The sequence below is a fragment of the Pogona vitticeps genome, chromosome 1 (genome assembly GCF_051106095.1).
Source record: "Pogona vitticeps strain Pit_001003342236 chromosome 1, PviZW2.1, whole genome shotgun sequence".
Lineage (NCBI taxonomy): Eukaryota > Metazoa > Chordata > Lepidosauria > Squamata > Agamidae > Pogona > Pogona vitticeps.
In genome coordinates this window covers 248,370,780-248,390,691 of record NC_135783.1, presented here as the reverse complement: position 1 = coordinate 248,390,691, position 19,912 = coordinate 248,370,780, and positions in this window count along the sequence as shown.

Genomic DNA, 19,912 nt, shown 5'->3' with positions numbered 1-19,912 from the left:
GTAGGTGGTCACAGTATTACATTAATTCATGCCTGAGGAATATTCAACCGACATGGGTGTACTGGGGAAGTCTGATTGCCTATAAAGCTTTCTAAGAAGGATCCTTCAGCTCCCAGGCCGTCCACCCCTCCACCCAGTTGGCAAGGAAAGAAACATCCGTCTGCAAAAGAACAGTGACTACCCCACAGGGATGTTTTTTTGTTTGTTTGTTTGTTTGGTAGTCAATCAGGGTGGCCTCCAGATCAGTTAAGTTAGAATGTCCCCTTCTCTGAAGTATGCAGGGCATCTAGATAGGACAGTCACCTTCCCTTGGAAGCCCTCCCATATATTCCCTTTCTTTCCCTTCTGTGTTTGTCTCCTAGAGAAAACCTTGTCAAGGAAAAAATAATAGCTTCACGGGAGTGTTTAAACATGAGCAATAAGAGCCTGTTGTCTAGAAGCACTCCCAGACACTTTTTGCCATGAAATTCCTATTGATATTATGGACCTTTGCATGATATTATATAAATATTTCAATGTAGTAAAAGGTAAAGGTAAAGGTTCCCCTTGACAATTTTTGTCCAGTCGTGTTCAACTCTAGGGGCGGTGCTCATCCCCGTTTCCAAGCCACAGAGCCAGCGTTTTGTCCGAAGACAATCTTCCTTGGTCACATGGCCAGTGCAACTTAGACAAGGAATGCTGTTACCTTCCCACCGAAGTGGTCCCTATTTATCTACTTGCATTTGCATGCTTTCGAACCGCTAGGTTGGCAGGAGCTGGGACAAGCGACAGGCACTCACTCCGTTGCATGGATTCGATCTTGCGACTGCTGGTCTTCTGACCCTGCAGCACAGGCTTCTGTGGTTTAGCCCGCAGCGCCACCACGTCCCTACTTCAATGTAGTACTGTATTGTTATTATCTGTTATCTGCGACATTATATTAACGTTATGGAATCACTGCACATGTTGTTATGAGGTTTATGAAGACCTGCATGTGAGAAAGGAATCTGACGTGGGGGGGGACTGAGGACAAGGTACCCCAACTGGCATACTTGCATTAGTCCACAATGCATTGTTCACTCTTCCTCTGTTCAGCCTGGGCTGGAAAACATTGTAGCCAGTCTGCAGTACAATTTGGCTTCCTCTTCCCACCCAAAAAATAATAAAGGTGATCATCATCCACTCTGGGATCCTCAGAGCGGCAGGTTGAGAGGAACGGAGCCATGCCATTACCTGCACTAGCTCAGAGACACATTTATAGCAGTTTGGTCCCTCCTTAACTACCACGGTTCTGTCCTATGGACTCATGGGATTTGTAGTCTGGTGAGGGAATTCCTCTGCTAGAGGGTTCTAGTGTATTTTGTGAATAGCTACAGAGAATTCTGATAACCTTCCCAAAGTTCCAGTTCTAGAATAGAGTCATGACCATTAAAGTGGGATTAAAAACTGCTATAACATACATGAGCACTCGAAAGCTGGAGACATTCAAGAGAAAATTGGACAATCATCTGTCAGATCTGCTTTGATCTGGATTCCTGCATTAAGCAAGAATCAGTGGTCTTATAGGTTACTTCCAATGCTATTATTCTGTGATTCTATGTAGTGTAGATACACTCTAAAGCTATGTCAATATCCAGGGGAAAGGGTTGTGCAGGCTCTGTAAGTCTTCTCAGCACCTCCTCTGGCTACCCGTTTTTGGTGGCTGTATGCAGTTTTGTTCAGTGTGGTTTAGTACTGTCCAGCACTTTGAAGCACCATAATGGCAATTCTCCAAGGCTTGCCATTCACAGCTGGAGGACAGGTGGATAGCATAAGAACACAAGAAGAGCCCTACTGGATCAGGCCAAGGACCCATCTACTCCAACATCCTTTATCTCAGTGTCCCTACCAGTTGCCTCTGGGAGCACACGAGACAACTAGATACCTGTCTCATGATACCTCTCCCTTGCATCTGGCATTTTGAGGTACCTTCCTTTTAAGCCTGGATATTATACAACCCCATCATGGTTTATAACCTGCGATGGCCTTTTCTTCCAGAAATCTGTCCAATCTCCTTTACAAGGCATCTAGGCCAGATGCCATCACTACACCCTACTGCAAGGAGTTCCACAGACTAACGACACAGTGGGTAAAGAAATATTTTTTTGGTCTGTTCTCACTCTCCAAACACTCAATTAGAGTGGATGTCCACTGGTTCTGGTATTGCCTGAGAGGGAAAAGAGCGTCCCTCTCTCCACTTTATCCATCCCCTGCATACTTTTATACGTCTCAATCATGTCCCCCCCAGGCGCCTTTCCTATAGTCTAAAGAGCCCCCAACACTATAGCCTTTCCTCAAAATGGAGGTGCCCCAGCCCAGTCATTGTTTTAGTTGCTCTCTTCTACACCTTTTCCAGTTCCACTATGTATTTTTTGAGGTGTGGCGACCAGAACTATATGCAATATACTCCTTACCCGTGTGGGTTTCGCTACCACCACTGGCACCTGAAAACTATGGAAGCGAGCCTGGTTTCCAACCTTCTGAAAAAGATCTGGCACCATTGTACAAACCATCCATACAGATACTGAAGGAGCCATTGTTAGGTCCCCCACATAGAACACTGGGTGTGTTGAGGAGCTCTCTAGAGCTCTGTTACCTTACCAGGGATTTGGGGGAAATTACAGAGCAGAGAAAGAGCTTTTCATGATGGGATACAGCATGAAACAGCTTTGACCAGTGGCAATCCCGAAGTACTGAGAAAGGCAAAGCTCTCTTGCCCACATCCAAGGAAATATAATGCTGGGTGTAAAACTGTTTGAACTTTTATTACTTACTGCCTCTCAGTCTTCAGTGCTGCTGTTTTATATCCTCCCCCTATTCATTATTTATAGTTTTCTTCATTGTCACCTGACACATTCCATGTCATGCGATAGGAAATGTGAGAAAAGCTACTAAAATAAATAAGCAAGCAAGCAAGGAGGATTTCTATAACTGCATCTCTTTTTCCCCGGGACTGGTGCTGCCAAAGCAAAGTGCTTTGAAAATATGGATTTGCTAGCGCTGTACTGCTTGAGCCAAACACCATCCATAATGTTTAATAGGGGGGTGATGTTCTAAAATGAAGGATAATGTCTCTGCGCTGAGGCTGAGATGTTCTTCAAGACTGAACAATCCTTGGAAGCAAAAGATAACCTGCACTGCAGTTTGCTCCTTTGTGATACTTCTGGTGCCTTCATGCTCCTAAATATTGTCTCCCCCCACCCCATTTCTAAGCATATTCCTGCTCATTAAATCAGAGTGCAAGCATTGTAGAAGAAGCACAGTAGATGCAATTGCTTGAAGCTTTAATGGAGCTATAACTTCCTTGATCAAGTGAAAAGCTACTTAAAGAATGAGTTTCCAAGCAGTAAATGCAAAATATTGTTTTGGTTTTCTCCCTTTGAACAAGAAAATTATGTGCCTCGCAGAGGTGGGGTGGTGGTAACTCTGGCCTACTGGCTGAACATTTATGCCCTTTTGGATGCACATTCCTACCCAACACCACAAATGTTTTTCTTAAAATAAAGGACAAATGTAAAGATAGCCAATACCTTTATAGATCACTATAAATTAATTCAATTGAATTAAATAAAGGCTTAATAACTTCTACAATTGGGGTTGTGGGCTTCAATTATTCCAGAATATATGTGTGCGTGCGTGCGTGTGTGTGTGTGTGTACATATAATGTTGCTCTGTAGTATAATTGTTAGCATGTTTATTTAGACTCAATTTCAACTGGGTTCAGTCAGATTCACTGGGTAGCAAATATTTAGAATTTATCAGTCTTGAAAACATTTGGTTTAAAACAGAGTTTCTCGAGCTGTGGCCTGTGTTCCATTCAGGTGTGCCATGGAGAAGCTGGAATATCTGTACCCTGTCCTGCACAGGAGTGATTTTTTCTCTCTCTCCTGAAGATGGAGAACAGGGACAGATTAGAAAATTGGATTTAAGATTTCTGTCTAGGGTTATCCACAACTTCTCCCATATAATTTTTTTGATTATGATGCTGATACTCACTTTGAAATGTATCACTTAAAGACAAGCAGTAGCATTTTGCACACTACAGTCATGTGAAAAAGAAAGTACACCCCCATTGAGTTCTATGGCTATATATCAGGACATAAAAATCATCTGGTCTTTAGCAGGTCTAAAAATTAGATAAATACCACCTCAGATGAACAACAACACAAGACATCTTACGCTGTGTCATGATTTATTTAATAAAAACAAAACTAAAATAGAGAAGCCAGGTGTGAAAAAACTAAGCACATTCTTATTGCTTCCATAGGAATTAAGAGGCTAAGTAGGAGCCAGGTGCTGTTATAGACATTGAGAAAGAAGAAGCCAGATTTGGAGAAGAGAAGAGAAGAGATATATAGAGTAGGTGGGCTGAAGATCCATTAACACTTTCACTATCTGGACAGTTAAGGGAATAGATGGAAATTTTAAAAACCAACCTTAGGCATTTTTTCAAGTAGTGTACAGATGCTGTCATATTACTGGCTAATCAACACCTACCATGGGAAAAACACAAGAGACAACTGGCTGTAGTTGATGACAAAAAAAGTTAGATAGGAACATAAGACAACAAAAACACAAAAGAGAATTCAAGAATTATTATGGAACAGAGGAAAGAGTTGAAGGAACAGGAGAAGGAGAGGCCAAAAGAGCTCCATGTAACTGCTACTGCTGTAGAGGCTTGCAAACAGAAGCATATTGTTGACCACTATACTCTTATGCAGAAAGTAATAACACAGAGACTTACTCATTAATCCATTCTCCCAGGGTCCCACAGTCATATACTGAGTGCATACAAACTGAGTGCAGACATGTTTTTCAACATCCTCCCTATTTGTAATCATTGTCCTCCATTTCATCCTTTTTGATAATCCAGCAGTGAGCAACTAACCTGATTGCAACATTCACTGTAGTTTGTTCATTGCACAGTGGCAAACTACGGGATATTTAATGCTACATCTAACTGAACTTTAACTAAAAAAAACATATATTTTTAAAAAAAGATAATAAGGTGAAAATTGCCATTTTGCTGCAGCCTTTGTGGCCATGTCTTGACTTTCTGAATCAGATTAATGGATCAGTTTTCAAAGTACCTCAATATCTGAGATACTGCTTTGCAAAGCAAAGCCCTTTGCTGGATCTTCAGGAATCATTTATAAGAACACACACTCTCTTTTCTGTCTAATCCACTACTTCTCTGTGGCAAAATAGTGGTAATTTTGATTCATTTCTTTCATCCTTTGGAGTCATCATCTGAGAGTCCGTTCAAACCCCTTTCAGTAAAATATATTTCAGAAGTGACAAATTGCCTGTTGAATACATTTTTAAAAATCAGACCGTCCATTTATATCATTCTCTCTTTCCTACCCAGTCCACATATGCCCCGCGAACTCCCGCTCCAGAAGGCAAAGTCCATAGCTTTGATACACCATCTGGTAAAGCCAGAGTGGAGCTCTCCTGCTGCAAAAATGAGAAGCTCCTTTTTGTTAAAACACGATGGGGTTTAAAGAGACCGTTCTTCCTTACCGTGAGGATTCAGTGCAAATACATCTCTCCCTGACTCCACCCCTCCCACACCATACTGGCACCAGCAGGAGTGCCTTGTTTGCACATCCGGAGCGGCTTTGCTGGATTTGCAACTGTTAAATGCAAACGATTCCTGCTGGTGTCAATGGAACTTATTTGTACATGGTGTTTTCTGAGTGGGTGTTCATAATTTAGTGACACAAAACTCTGAAATAAAAGAACTCAAACCAAACACAGGGTCAGGAAGTGTATAATTCAGTTAATACTAACCCTGACAACCACCAGTTTTGCTCTGTTCTCTGACATGAAGTACGATGACTACACAGATCTATTGAAATGAGTAAGCTGCTTATTTCCCCATGCTTATGTGTGTGTGTGTAACTAGTGCAGTGGCAGAGCACATGCTTGGAATGCAAGAGGCCGCTGTTTAGCCTTTGGCACTTCCTTTTCTTAAAAACAAAAACAGGTAGCAGACAACAAGGAAGCTCTCTGTGTAACGTCTTGGGAAGCCCTGCTGATGGTAGGCCATACTCAGTGAGATGAACAAATAATCCGACCTGGCATAGGGCAGTTCCCTATTTTCCTTTGTCACGTGCAAGAGAGAGAGGTTGTGGTTTAGTGAGTTATGAGAGGATACAAGAGACCTGGGCCCAAATCTTCACTCAGCTGCAAAGCATGTTGGATGACCATGGCCAGTGCCGTTCTCCCAGCCTGACACATCTCAAAGAATTGTTAGGGTGGTGAAAATGGGTAGGAAAACCAGGCACGCGGACTTGAGCTTATTGGAGGAAGGATGAGACATGTGTTAAAGGCAAGCAAGCAAGATATATAGCAAGATATAGAAGTGTCTAAAATTACACTGGATAGCTATGAAATCGTGGCTGGCTAGCTAAGTGACTTAGCTATCCTCGTAGTTCGGTGGTTAAACCACTGTACTGTAGCCAAAACTGTGCTCACGACCTGGGGTTCAATCCTAAGGTAGCCGGCTCAAGGTTGACTCAGCCTTCTATCCTTCCGAGGTCGGTAAAATGAGTACCCAGCTTGCTGGGGGGAGGGGCAATGTGTAGCCGGCATAATTAACTTGTAAACTGCCCAGAGAGTGCTTGAAGCACTCTGGGGCAGTATATAAGGAGCACACTTTTGCTTTTATAAGCTGCACGCTTTGCTTTGCTTTGTTTAGGTCCTCTGGCTGTGGAGCTGGATGTTGGGAATTCAGTTCCCCACTGTGCATCCCAAAAGAGCCAGCCTGTGCTGCCTTGGGCAAGCTGCACTGTCCCAGGATGGGTCCAGAAGAAGGGAATGGTAAACTACTTCTGAGTACTCACTACCTAGAAAGTCCTGGAAAGGATTATTATTATGGCTGGATAGCTACATAGGTTGGGAGCTTGATTCCCCATTGTGCCTCCAGTTAATAGAACCCAAGTATCCATAGAAGAAGAGAATGGTAAACCACTTCTGAGTAATCTCTTCCTAGGAAATCCTGAAAAAGAATTGTCATAAGCTAGCCTCGACTTGATGATACACAATTATTATTAAAACTGCATTCCTATATAAATACTAAGAGTTAGAATGGGGGAGAAATCTGCCATGGTTTGTATCTGAAAGCAAACATGCCTAGTTCACTCTTTCAGAAATCATCACTCCAGCCAAAATAGTTATAGTTTGATACTCTCACTTTTCAAGATAATGAGATGGAACTGTCTGATCAAAGAAGGTGCACAAAATGCCTGTATTAGGGGAAATAGCACACAACAATTTGTAGATTAATGAAGTCCATGAAAATGTATGCCAGCTGAAATTTATGTCAGCTCGTCTTTCGGGTACCCTGTGTCTCCCTGCTGTATAAATAAAAACACAGCATATTAGAGAAACTTGCTTGCACACATGGCTATATTAGGAAAAATTGCATAAAGGTGTGTGAATATGGATGCAAATTGCCATGCAGATATTGGGCCAAATGAGCTTAAATTGGAAAAAATGAGAAAAACTGCTCAAATCTGAAACAGACAGAAAGGTCCATCCAGAGGAAGTCCACTGAACAAACGTAGCCTTATCTCTGTGCAAACATGCAAACAATTGAGAGAACCCTCCTGACCACAATTCTGCAGACGATACAGTGCTCAAGTTGGCATTTATATCATTGGAACTGAGAAAGAATTCCACAGGCGCTTTATTATAAATAATGGGGTTGTGCAGCCACAAGGCTTACTGGATCACCCCTCTGGATATTAGGCCTGTGATTCATCTTGATTTTCTATGTTTTCTTAATTAATACCATATTTCATCTTTCAGGGGAATATTTAGGCTACAATTCTATGCACATTTGCTTGGGAATAAGCTGCAATGTGGGACTTAACTTCCAAGTAATATATGCACAGAAATTAGCTGTTAGATTACTATAAGATGACTCTAAATTTCTCTAGCGTGTAATGTTAGGAATGCACTTGTTTTTGCATTTTCATTTTATTTTATTACTGTCAGGAAGGAACAGTACTTTTCTCAGCACTTAACACTCAAGGCAGAAAGAACAGAGTCAGGCTTAATGCCTGACAACTCCCTTGCTTCCATGATAGGCCTGGGAGTTCTTAAAGGTAAAGGTTCCCCTTGACAATTTTTGTCCAGTCGTGTCCGACTCTAGGGGGTGGCACTCATCCCGCTCTTCAAGCCATAGAGCCAGCGTTTGTCCGAAGACAATCTTTCCGTGGTCACATGGCCAGTGTGATTTAGACACGGAACGCTGTTTACCTTCCCACCGAGATGGTACCTATTTATCTACTCGCATTTGCATGCTTTCGAACCGCTAGGTTGGCGGGAGCTGGGACAGGCGACGGGTGCTCATTCCGTCGCGTGGATTCGAACTTACGACTGCTGGTCTTCTGACCCTGCAGCACAGGCTTCTGCGGTTTAGCCCACAGCGCCACCACGTCCCCACGTTCTTAGAGACTGACAAATGCCACTCACTGAGATAAGGACTGGGAAAAGTAGGCATTTGTTTTTACACTCCCGCCCATTTTGGAAGGAGAGGAGAGGGGTGGCTTGTCTATTTTTCTCCAACCTCTTGCACCCCTGGAAGCCTTTCAACAAGCCTCACATTTGTAGCCACCTAGTGGTGGGAAGCAGACATTGCCTGTGGAATTGCCTGCTCCGACATACCGTGTTTCCCCGAAAATAAGACAGGGTACATGTACAACAATCTACGTTTATTCAAATATAGTCATGTCATCTTCTTCTGGTTGCTGCACAATGGTGGAGGGTGGAGTTTCACTTCACTGGGGCTTAATTTTTTGGGTAGGGCCTATATTACAAGCATCCTGAAAAACCATACTAGGTCTTATTTTCAGGGAAACAGGGTAGTTAGGTGGGGCTGACTGATAGCTGCCAGCTGGAACTGATGCTGTTATGGGGGTATTTTTCTTTAAAGAGGGACTACATAAGAAAATGCTGAATAAGATGTAAAAAGGCAGGATGAAGCTAACCTTTATGCTGGTGTGTTAACTTGTTCTAGATATGAGCGCTTTCTCTCTCTCTCTCTCTCTCTCTCTCTCTCTCTCTCTCTCAGGGTTAAACTTTGATCTTGAGTTGGAATCCTTTTTGATACTTGTGTCAACCTCTGTGCTTTTACTAATATATACAGCATAAATTGGTGTATTTTAATTTCCTAGGATATGTGTGGAGTGCACACTTCTACATTCCTGAAAGAAATCCACCTGCTGGTAAAGTGGTATGTAATCGCCTAGCAAACCAAAGACTACATTGGCTCAAGACTGAAGCTCAAGGGATTTCAGAGGGCAGCAGAATAAGATTCCCGACTGTCAGTGCCGTTCCTTCTCCTCCTCCTGCACTGCCCCCTCTCACACTGTTCCAGAGGACTGGGGGTCCTTCCAGAAGCACATGGGAGATGGTGCTAGAAGCTGGAGGAGGAACAGCACCAGGCATTTGGACTGCATGGTATTTCTGCTTTGCCAGCATCATTGGGTCCTAGTTCATTTCCAAGCTCCATTCAAGGTGCTGGTTTTCATCTCTAAACCCCTGTGCACCTCAGCGATGGGCTATCTGAAGAACTACTTGTCTCCACATAGTGTCTGCCTGTAGCCTATGGGAGACATGAGGAAACGGAAGCCTTTGAGATGTTTTTGCAGCTCCCACCAGCCTTAGTCAGCACAGCCAATGGGTTAGGAATGCTGGGAACCCCCCCCCGTCCAACAATCTCAGTGGTAGCGGGTGTTGCACTTTGATTGCCCCAACAATGAGATCTTCAATAGGAATCCTTGTGTGGCTGCACCTGCCACCTGTGAGGCTGTGGCTGGCAACAGCCAAGAGGCCCATACATTACTAGCACTCCAGCTGTAGGATGCTCTCCTTCGGGAGACCAATGGAGCACCGACCTTGATATCATTTTAACACCTGGCAGAAAGCCTTCTTGACCTGCCCCCCCCCACACCCAGACTTTTTAATTCTCTGTGCATTATTTTCATGCTGACTTGTCTTTGTTATTTCAGTCCCATGAGCTGCTTCTGTATGGCTCTTTCATATCGTGACGATTCAATGTTCTTGTTTCAGTAAATATTAATCTATATATATATATATATATATTAACCAATTTGCTACTGTGTTAATGTTTTTTATGCTGTCCTGGGGAACTTTTGAAGAGGACTATATAAATCAATTAAACCAATAATATACTTGTGACGCTGCATGCCTTAACTACTAATGTTACTGGGAATGTGGCTATGTGTGTACACCCACAAGATATCAAGCAAAGCAGAATTTAAAAGTGTATGCCTCTTTTTCTATTTAAATTTTATATTTAAAGCTATAACTGGTTGGTTAAGAGTAGGATTTTGCTGTATGAAGAGATGGGAGTTATTGAGGGACTGCAGACTCTGATATGAAGGGTCTGTTGTTGTCTGTGGTGTTTTGGAACATTATTTCGGGGATCACAGCTCCCAAAATTCCTTTGTCAGTGGCCAGGATGGTTTGCGGATCGGGGGTATTTTAGCCAAGAGATAATGTATCTAAGTTCTGACCAATGTGCCAATCAGTAGAAGTAAGAAAGCCAAGCTCTTTCTCCCTGGCCCTCCACAATTATCCTTATCTCAGCTTTGCTATTCCTAGTATTTCCTAGTTCAGGGGTCCCCAACCTTTTCAACACTATGGACCGGCTAGGGAAGGCGGGGCACCCGAAGGGGCGGTAGATGCTTGTGCAGGCATGCACACACTCACATGCATGTGCGAAGAATGGTGGGGTGGTCAGGGGCACGAGGGGGGTGCTCACATGGGGGCGTCCGTACTTGTCCGCATGCGTGAAGGGGCTGTGCAGGGGGGAGTGCGTGCAGGGGGGAGTGGGAGATCTGTCTCCGCAGCCCGGTCTGGCCAAGGCCACAGACTGACACCGGGCTGCGGACCAGGGTTTGGGGACCCCTGCCCTAGTTCCCTCTTGAGGTTAACTGCATATTTACCCCCCTCATCCCCCCATCTCTGCTCAGACCTGGTATCTGTTTCCCGTCTTCCTGAAGTATTTTTACAACAGGGCCATAAAAGAAACATAGGCCTAATTACTGCATATAACCAATGAATATTTAGAATGTGAAACTGATATTTCATATACATTTCATTCTGTTTCTTTATATCTGATGAAGTGGACGTGTCCACGGAAGCGTACATCAAAATATAATAGTCTTTAAGGTACCACATGGTTTTGGCTTTTTGTTTTGTTTCTTTGGATTTTGCCTGATTTGCCTGCTCCCTGAGACTTGGCACACAGTTTTTGACTGCATGCCAAAGGTTATGAGGAAACAGGTCTGATCTCATTTTACAACATGTGAAGTTGAGGGTTATGTTGTTGTTGTTGTTGTTGTTGTTGTTGTTGTTGTTCAGTCGTGTCTGACTCTTTGTGACCCCATGGATCAGAGCACACCAGGCCCTCCTGTCTTCCACTGCCTTCCAGAGTTTGGTCAAATGAGGGTTATACCTCCAGTCAAATATACACAGGACTGGACCATACTGAGGCTGTGAAATCTGTGGCATATTCTTGGACTCCTGTTCCCATAATCCCGAGCTAGCCTGATCAATGGCAACCCATGATGAGAGGAGTTCATAGACATCTGGAGGGCTGAAGATTAGAAACTATTCTACAAAATTAGATAGGGAGAGTAGGTTGGAGGTTGAAGTCAGATTTTGTTTAGATGTTTGCTGTTTATGATTATTAAAAGTCTGTGAAAAGAGCCTATCACTAATTTGCTTCTTCATCCTTTTCACAAGCACTTAGCCAAATATTTATGCCTGGAGCCTCCTTAAAACAAATAACAAACAAACAAGCTCCAACAATGTAAAAACAGAGAGAATGTGTCAACTAGATATGTATTGCTGTAATAAATGCAGAGACGACTTACTTGGCAAGATGTATAATTTTCAAAATGATGTCTGAACAGTATGATCCGCAGAATATCTGGCACAAGACCAACTCTGTGCAAACAGAGCTGTAGATTAGAGATCATCCTTTCTTTTTAAAAAATGGTAGAAGCCATGGGAGCTAGATTTCTTTGTACTCTTTGATAGGCAGAGGGTGGGTTTTGAATGAGAGACTTTGGCAGTGAACTTATTGGTTGGGAGGTCATGGCCCTTATAAGGAGTCCTCAAAGCAAAATTCAGCAAAGTGGGCCAGGATTAACAGCAAAAAAAAAGAAAAACGCCAAGAGAACAGTTTGCTCCAATAACATCTGAGTGTAAGCTAAGGAATCGTTGCTTCCAGAGATCGCTCTCTTTCTTAAGGATCGTAAAGGCAGCTTAAAGGGACAGGCCTGCATCTTAGAGCTTAGCACTCCTTTTCCATTCTGACAATCCCTTCCTTGCAAATGGCCAGTATTATTGGGTTGCCATGGGGATACAATAGAAGCTGTTCAGAAGACACATGTTTCTTTAGGGATAGAAACTGCCTAGGTATGACGTCTGATCAAGGTGTGCCAGACTCAAGAACCCTTGCTTGGCTGAACTGTAACTATGGTACAAGCCTGGCCGTGGTGTCCTCTTGGTTGCTTCTCAGGTGCTGCTAGACTGATGAAGAAGACCCTGCTTGTAGTCCAAAGTTAGACTCCTGCTTCTGTGGGAAGGTTCTGATGCTCTGTTTGTGCTCCCTCTCACCTGGCTCTCCTCCTTTCTCTCTTTCAACCACTCCCATCTATCCTTCCCTCCTTTTTTTATACCTTGCAGTCTCTTTGACATGGGTGCTCAGCCTCTCAGGGTACAGGGGTCACATTGCCCCCCCCCTTTACAGGCATATGCCAGAGGCTACCGCCTGCTGCTGTCAGACCGCCAAACTTGCTGTTCCATTCCCAGAAAAGACCAGACCTTCCTTTGAAAACCATTAAAAATGAGGAATGCTCACCATGTTTTAAAGTAGGCCCGTGTTGTCAGGAGGCTTCTGGAAGCATGATTTTGCTTCAAAGCAAGATGTGTTCTTCCGTGTATGTCATGCTGAAATGAAACTGTGACTGCATGTTAGCAGAGAGCCAATATGGCCCATAGACAAAGTTCTGCCCATTCTTGCTCTATGGCCAATCTACTTTGCTCCAGCCACAATTTTATGACTGGATGGGTAAGTAGTCCTGATGGTAGCTAACTCCTGTTGCTTTCTCCTGGAGCCCCCAAAATTTGGTCGATTCCTGAGGCCTAGATATATTGATTTCTCTACTGCTCTAGTTACTTGTTGTAGGAGTTAAATGCTATCTTACGGACTGGAGCATTTCAACTCTATGCCCAAAGATGGCCTGAATGAAGTTTGCAACTGCCAATGCAATAGTGGCCTAGTTACTCCAGGGACCAACAAACTGCTGACTGTCTCTTGCTTTTGATTGGCTGATACCAGCTTTCCAGACTGCCATTCCCAACACGGAGGTTATCAAGGTAAGAGAGATAAACATTCCTTAGCTGTGTTTGTTCTTCTGGTTTTGGAGTGACCCTCTATGCCTCTGAGTCAGAGTGTGAAGTAAGTGTTTAGAAGTTCTCTAATTTTGCTATGCTGCAAGTTCAATTATATGAGCCCTTTTCACCAGAGATTATTGCACACTTAATTACTTGCCTAATGCTTGCAAAATGTGAGCCATATATGATTTCAGGACCTATTAATAGTCTTCTTTGGTAATAGGCTTTACACCATCCAGGTGGGCAGATTCTAATTCCCATTAGGATCTTTATTTACAAACCTTAACACTTTTTTTGCTCTGATATGTTTTTCATGTACATTGTTCCAAAATTTGTTTCTTTCTCCTCATTTGCTCAGTAAAGTTGCTGGCATCAGGATAAGCACAGCGATTTCTGAAAAAGACATTATCAAAGCTGACCATTCTCTTTTCTTTGCAAGAACTCAGCACCTTTCTGTGTTAAGTTAATTAACAGAAACAATAAACATTTGTCATGCTTATTAGAACTTGGAAACAGAGCAGGCCCACAGCAATATATATATACATATATCATATGTCATATATCATATGATATACTGTATATACATATATACATATATCATATACCACAGCAATATATATATATGTATGAATCAACTTATTTCTCACTTTAATATGCTTCAAGATTAACCTTGCTTATGTTCTTAGATTTCAAGTACAGTGGTGCCTCGCAAGAAGAATTTAATTTGTTCCGTGGTAAATGTTGTCTTGCAAAAAAATTGTCTTGTGAAACACGTTTTCCCATAGGAATGCATTGAAATCTAATTAATGTGTTCCTATGGGCAAAAAAAGTCAGAACAAAGTCAAATTTGGTTTACGAAGGGTTTATTAAGTGCTCTTTAAAGCCATACATGTTGTGCAGATGATTAAAAAAATTCAATCAAAAAAGTTTAACTTTTAAAACATCATAGAAAAACATTTAAAAATCAGCAAACATGAGGCAGGAACAAAAAAGGGAAAAAATTATTCTTGCAAAGCACGACCATAGGAACATTTGTCTTGCGAGTCATTGCCAAAACCATTTGTCTTGCGAGTTTTTTGTCCTGCGAGGCATTTGTCTTGCGAGGCACCACTGTATCTTTGACAATGCATTCCTCCTGGCTGCTGTGCCCTGTTAAAAGCTCTCAGTTATCTTGTGATCAACCACAATTGAGGACACTGCTCTTTTCTGTTCCCAACTGATAGACAAAAATGTTTATCTGTCCATAGCTGCCTGACCTTCAACTTTCATTCTATTGAATTTCATTCTGTTTCTATTGCTCCAGTACATCATAAGGTTATCCTGTTCATCCTGCAGATCTTCCTAATATTGTTAGCAGAGTTTCTTACCCCAACTGTTATCTGTAGGTCCCTGTGGATTTATAAACTTAACATCTGCTTTGGGCACATAAGTGCTAAACAACATGGACATGTTAATAGCTCTCTTGGGGAGACTCATATGGCCAATCTCTGTGTAGTGCCATAGTGTAGTGAAAACAGGTGTGTGGTTGCACAGATACAAAGAACTGTGTGTTAGTAGGTGAGTGAGGAGTCTAGACTGAGACTGAGTAAAATCTAATTGTAACAGAGCAGTGATTTTCTTATCAATAATTTAATTAAAAGTGTTGCACAGAGGAACTCCCCATTGTCCTGCAAAACCCTCACAGACTAGGTGTTTGTGAATCACACAGAGGGTAAAGACTGATTAAACTATTCATTTGCCTTCCTTATTTAAACAAAACTATTTTCTCATAGCCCCAGGGGAAGCAAGCAAGATCAATTGGCAAACATACTTCTATTAAGTGTGCTTGCTGGAAATGTTTATTTGTTGTTCCTGAAAAATACTGAGTTTGCTGAAACTCTGGCCTGGTGTTTAACAACTCGTGTTATATTAAATGCTGCTAACTATGTTTTTATGCACTCTGTAGTGTGTAGCAGAACTTGGCATGTTTCAATCCTTCCTTCTTACCAACTCTTTATTAGCATATGGCAAACTTGCTTGGAGAAAAGAATAGTCTCATCTAGTTTCAATTTGGCATTAAAACAAAGTGGCTGAACTGACTTTATGGCACACAATTATTATTAGAAGTAGGCAAGCCACCAACTGCTTCTTCCAAACCAGATTAGAAGAGAAAGACTTCTACTGTAGATATTTACTAATAAAGAGCTCTCAGACCACCCTATTCTGTAGAGATAATCCTTTTATCACTAACAATCATGTGTGGCATACTTTCTGTTGAACTGCACATTTTCTGATTGATCTCATTTTGTCTTTACAACAGCCCTTGTGGATCTGGCTAATGAGAAGGACAGGGACATAGCTACAACTTTCAGAGGAATCCCAGTGCTACTCTTCTAAAGCAAAAACAACGAAGAATCTTGTCGCATCTTAAACACAAAAGGCCTTATCTTAAAACTACTTTATCTGATACATTGACTGAAAAGTTGTTTTTCTTGTTGTTTAGTCGTTAAGTCATGTCCAACTCTTCGTGACCCCATTGACCAGAGCATGCCAGGGCCTCCTCTCTTCCATTGCCTCCCAGAGTTTGGTCACATACAGGTTGGTAGCTTCAATGACACTGTTCAACCATCTCGTCCTCTGTTGTCCCCTTCTCCTCTTGGATTCACACTTTCCCAACATCAGAGTCTTTTCCAGGGAGTCTTCTCTTCTCATGAGATGGCCAAAGTATTGGAGCCTCAGCTTCAGGATCTGTCCTTCCAGTGAGCACTCAGGGTTGATTTCTTTAAGAATGGATAGGTTTGTTCTCCTTGCAGTCCAGGGGACTCTCAATGGCTTCCTCCAGCACCACAATTCAAAAGCATGAATTCTTTGGCAGTCAGCCTTCTTTATGGTCCAGCTCTCACTTCCATACATCGCTACTGGAAAAACCATAGATTTGACTATGCGGACCTTTGTCGGTAAGGGGATGTCTGCATATCGAAGGCTGTTGATATTTCTTTTGGCAGTCTTAATTCCGGAATGGGATTCATCCAGTCCAGCCTTTCACATGATGTATTCTGCATATATCGTAAGTTAAATAAGCAGGGAGACAATATACAGCCTTGTCGTACTCCTTTCTCAGTTTTGAGCCAATCAGTAGTTCCATATCCAGTTCTGACTGTTGCCTCCTGTCCCACATAGAGATTTCTCAGGAGACAGATAAGGTGGTCAGGCACTCCCATTTCTTTAAGAACTTGCCATAGTTTGCTGTGGTCCACACAGTCAAAGGCTTTTGCATAGTCAATGAAGCAGAAGTAGATGTTTTTCTGGAACTCTATGGCTTTCTCCATAATCCAGTGCATGTTAGCAATTTGGTCTCTAGTTCCTCTGCCCCTTCGAAATCCAGCTTGTACTTCTGGGAGTTCTCGGTCCACATACTGCTGAAGCCTACCTTGGAGGATTTTGAGCATAACCTTGCTAGGGTGTAAAATGAATGCAATTGTATGGTAGTTGGAGCATTCTTTGGCACTGCCCTTCTTTGGGATTGGGATGTAGACTGATCTTTTCCAATCCTCTTGCCATTGCTGAGTTTTCCAAACTTGCTGGCATATTGAGTGTAGCACCTTAACAGTGTCATCTTTTAAGATTTTAAATAGTTCCACTGGAATGCCATCACCTCCACTGGCCCTGTTGTTAGCCATGTTTTCTAAGGCCCACTTGACTTCACTTTCCAGGATGTCTGGCTCAAGGTCAGCAACTACATTGTCTGGGTTGTCCAGGATATCCAGATCTTTCTTGTATAATTCCTCTGTGTATTCTCGCCACCTGTTCTTGATGTCTTCTACTTCTGTAAGGTCCCTACCATTTTTGTCCTTTATCATGTCCATCTTTGCACAAAATGTTCCTTTGATATTGTCATGAGTGCAGCTGAAGACCTGGAACCAGAAGGGTTAACTGAGGCTGAGGAGAATGCTGAGCAATCAGAAACACCTGAGTCACCTCCAGATTCTCCTTCCCCAGCAGACAAGCTTTGGGCCAGGCTTCGGGGAAGACTTAGGGCAAAAAGGTCAGAGGATCGCTCGAAGGCTGTCCACAGAAACATCCGTTCAACTAGCCCTGAGTATTGACAGGATAGAAAGGTTTCCATCAGCTCAAGGGGCTGTTTTACTATAAAAACAGCTCCTAGTCAGCTAGAATTTCGTGAAAGCAACAAGTCAAAACCTCTGACTTGCATCCAGAGTCCTACAACCTTGAACCGTGTTTCCTGAACTCCTGATTCTGGACTTGGACTTTGGACTTCGTTGTGTGTTTGACTCTGGACTCTGACCTTGGACTACGTTCTATGAGTTGGTTTGGTAATTGGATATTGGCTTTGCATTCCTAGTATTCCTGACTTTGGACTGGCTTATCGGACCTCGGCTGTTGTAACCCCCGGGCAAGTGACAGATATCTTCAATTTTCCTGAACAGATCTCTGGTTTTTCCCTTTCTATTATTTTCCTCTATATCTTTGCAGTTTTCATTTAAGAAGGCCCTCTTGTCTCTCCTTGCTATTCTTTGGAAGTCAGCATTCCATTTTCTGTAACTTTCCCTATCTCCCTTGCATTTTGTTTCCCTTCTCCTCTCTGCTATTTCTAAGGCCTCGTTGGACAGCCACTTTGCTTTCTTGCATTTCCTTTTCTTTGGGATGGTTTTTGTTGCTGCCTCCTGTACAATGTTACGAGCCTCTATCCAAAGTTCTTCAGGCACTCTGTCCACCAAATCTAGTTCCTTAAATCTGTTCTTCACTTCCAATGTGTATTCATAAGGGATTTGGTTTAGATTCTACCTGACTAGCCCAGTAGTTTTTCCTACTCTCTTCATTTTAAGCTTGAATCTTGCTATAAGAAGCTGATGCTCAGAGCCACAATCAGCTCGAGGTCTTGTTTTTGCTGACTGTATAGAACTTCTTCATCTTTAACTGCAGCGAATATAATCAATCTGATTTCGGTATTGCCCATCTGGTGATGTCCATGTGTAGAGTCACCTCTTGTGTTGTTGGAAAAGAGTGTTTGTGATGACCAGCTTGTTCTCTTGACAAAACTCTATTAGCTTTTGCCCCGCTTCGTTGTGAACTCCAAAGCCAAACTTTCCTGTTGTTCCTTTTACCTCTTGACTCCCTACTTTAGCATTCCAATCCCGTTTAATGAGAAGAACATCTTTCTATTCAAGCCCCTTCGCCATCACAAGACAGCAATCGGTGAAGGAGCAACAAGGGGAAAACTTGTTGCTCAGTTACAAAAAAGGTGTTAACTTTTAGCAGGAAATTGACATAATTGAAGAAATTTCCATAGGTATTGTCTGTTGCATACTGAGTCACACAACTTGGGTTGCAACAGATAATGCCTACAAAGATTTCTTAAATTATGGCAATTGACTGCTAAAAGTTACACGTTTTGTATAACTGCATAACAAAATTTTGGCCACTAGTGTTAATTCTCTTGGCAATTGTATGTACAGTATATGCAAACATATGGATATGGATAAAGACAAATTATGTTTGTGTGTTATATATGGCTATATTGCATATTGTTGATGTTATACACTATCATGTCACTTCTACTTTATGATAATGCTATGAATGAATGACCTCCAAAGGGCCTAGCATTAACAGGCCTGCTCAGCTCTTGCAAAGTAAAGCTTCTTTTATTGAGTCATGTATATACGATGTATGTACATGCAGAAACAGTGGAGTCATATATCAGTGAAATCCTTTGGCTGGAGCTTCATGGCAGATCTCTAAATTGAAGCCTCACATCCTACTATAATACTGCACTGTCCCTTTAGAGAAGCTTTTGAAAAAAGCCTTTCTAGTGATCAGCCTCAATTTTTTCAGAATGAATTTGCCCTTTAGCATACAAAATGGTTCAGAATAACCACATGCAGAATAGGTAGCTTTTAGGACTGAAGAAGGAAAAACATTACCTTTCAGAAGATCTGGTTATGGGAATAATTAAATTGTTGGCAAGGGGGGGGGGGGAAGGCATAACACTGTAACACTTTAAAGGCCCACAGTTTTATTTTGGTGTGAGCTTTTGTGGATCAGAATCCACATATACAGACACAGGGGTGTAAATAAATGTGTCTGCACTCCTACACCTGGATAAGTAGATTTTGATCCACAAAAGTCCACACTTAAATACATCAGTTTGTCTTCAAAGTGCTACAATATTTTGCCTGCTTCCTCCCCCACTTCTCATCCAACATGCTGCGATAGACTAAGGGTGTGGTTACATGTAAAAAAAAATGTCTGTTTTTGAATCAGGTTTAACATGTTTGAAATTGATACGATGCTACCTTTACTATGACAAGCCACCTATGGAACATAAAGCACTAAGCACTGACAGATTCAGGATGTCATGGTTGCGTGCACTATCCATGTCATGAGATTATTGCCAGTAATTAGTTTTTATATAGTGCTCTCCAGAAGTGCTGAAATGGCTTCATGTTATTCA